Raw genomic sequence first — 2500 nt, 5'->3', positions numbered from 1 at the left:
CCTTCTTGTGCAAGGCCTGACGCACGAGTTCCAAACCAATAATTTAGAGTCTTTTACCAGGCTCTCAGCTAGTGGGGACGTGCCTTTTTTAAGTAAGTAACCAAGAGCCTGCAACAGATCACAAATCAGCATTTTTACTTCATACGCAAAAGCACTACGATTCTAGTCAATTCCAAGAATAATGGCCTCTGGCTAGTTCTACCAGGATTTGTACAAATCACCGTCCTCCAGCTCTACTTCACCGCCTCAGAAATTTAAAAGAATAGAAGTAGCTAATGGTTACAAGCGACAGGTCTTTATTCTTAGTGCTGACCGTGAGAATCGTGTTTTCTGGGTATAGGGAATGAAGATTTAAGGCCATTGGTAATTTCATACCCTTCATGTATGTACAACAACCTACATTTGTGATTTTCACCGAGAGCAATGCTGTTACTGTGGAATGTGGCAAAGTCGGAAACTGGAAATGCTTACCACCAAAACCTGAAGCTCTTAAAGTGCCCCTGTGACCAAAAAATCAATTCTTATTTTTCTTTGCATGTCAAAACTATGTTGACTAAACATACCAAAGTTTTAAGACTTGATTTCAGAAACACTTGTTTATTTCAATTGAAATTTTACTATTTAATGGTTCGCTATTACCAACTTCAAGTTCTTGAGAGAGCTGGATCAAGGAGAAAATGACGTCAAAGTCTCACTAGTTTAAGAACGCAATGTGTGTGTACGCCGCCGAATTAATATGCAGCACGGGAGTTTTGCATATGTAATAAGCTGCATTCACACACTAACATTATAAGCTAGTGAGCCTTTGACGTCACTTTTCCCTGGATCCAGTTGGTCAGTTTTAAACATGAGTAATGGCAGACTGTGAAATCCAAAAATAAATGGCTCATATTTTTGCCAGTCAGGTGTTAAGCAAACACTCAAAATCTGAAGTGATCTTTTTTTGTCACAGGGGCACGTTAACACAAGTGAAGTTCAGCTTTCCAATTATCATATTCAGAATTGGCTCGAAAAAACACTGTGTGTGAAGGCAAAGGTACAGTAGTCAGAAAAATTGCTAAGAAACAAGGTTAGTTGCAAGCATCATATATGCATTTTGTTTTTCACTCAATGTTTTCAATAACATTAATCAGTACCCATATAAATAATACCACAATAATATTATTAATAATAACAAAAACAGCAACATTATAGGCAAAATTTAACAAGATAGATTCTTGATGAATGAAATACCAACAATGGCATTGAATGCCAGAATGAGTCTCTCAAGTACCAGTGCCTCAAAGACAGCAACAAAACTAGTTTGAGTGAAATGATAACCATCCTTGTGGAAGAATTGTGTTACCAAAAAATGTATATTACCCTCAGACCATTACTCTAATACAGGTCATAGATTCAAGTTTCTTTTAACAAGAGGCAAATTACACTTGTTATTGATAAAGGAGCCTTTATATGTTTAAAGTACGGTTTCTGTAATAGTTAATAGGGAAACGTTGAAAGAACTGACATCCATGACTTATAATGTTGAAAATGTAAGCGCTCTAAAAGAGCTATACAGTTCCCTTAAGGGATTAAGAGAAACGTTTATTTCTTTACAACCTACGGATGAGATGGAGAGCAAATTTACCCCAAACTTGAAGCATAGACAAAGAGAGGAACAGAAGATCACAAAGAAGAAGTACCTACCTTTACCACAGAGGGCAAGGAAGAACAAATTTAATAATAGGATAGGGTAACATGCATTAATCATGTGCAACCACTTATATGTTAATTTCCCACTGGATGGAAACAGCAAAAGAAGTCAGTCCAAAGTAAATCTTCAGCAGTACAATCTAAATGTAAGGAAATGAAATTGCTCCGGACTATACTTATTTCTTTACAACCTACGGATGAGATGGAGAGCAAATTTACCCCAAACTTGAAGCATAGACAAAGAGAGGAACAGAAGATCACAAAGAAGAAGTACCTACCTTTACCACAGAGGCCAAGGAAGAACAAATGTAATAATAGGATAGGGTAACATGCATTAATCATGTGCAACCACTTATATGTTAATTTCCCACTGGATGGAAACAGCAAAAGAAGGCAGTCCAAAGTAAATCTTCAGCAGTACAATCTCAATGTAAGAAAATGAAATCGCTCCAGACTATACAATCTTGAGTTAACCCACAAAGAAAAAGAGTAGAAACAATAATATCACAGAAAATGCTGGACAAGAAGTTCCCACAGCTTTTGATCCTTTAAGCCATGAAACCTACAATTACTTCTCAAACACATTTAAACATGAAACCTACAGGTACAACTATTATTCAAGCAAGCACCAACAATGAAACCTCCAAAAACTACTCAAGCCCCTTCAACAATGAAACACCATAGTTAAGAAAATATGGTAACCCATCGATGCACAAAGTTTTTTTTTTTATAACCATGACGTCATCAACCATCCGTCAATACCTACGAAGGTCCATCCCTCCATGTATGCCAATGTGGCCAGTATCAT

General features: G+C 36.8%; 1 protein-coding gene across 1 annotated transcript in view; it reads right to left on the bottom strand.

Annotated features, from left to right (window-relative positions):
- The window catches only part of LOC138036591 (uncharacterized), a 10839-nt gene that overhangs the window by 2087 nt on the left and 6252 nt on the right, over positions 1–2500 (bottom strand). The gene's annotated exons all lie outside the window — the stretch shown is intronic.

Source organism: Montipora capricornis, unplaced genomic scaffold, assembly GCF_036669925.1.
Source record: "Montipora capricornis isolate CH-2021 unplaced genomic scaffold, ASM3666992v2 scaffold_490, whole genome shotgun sequence".
NCBI classification, from domain to species: Eukaryota; Metazoa; Cnidaria; class Anthozoa; order Scleractinia; family Acroporidae; genus Montipora; species Montipora capricornis.
The sequence above is the reverse complement of the archived record's forward strand: the minus strand, read 5'-3'. Positions and strand labels throughout refer to the sequence as shown.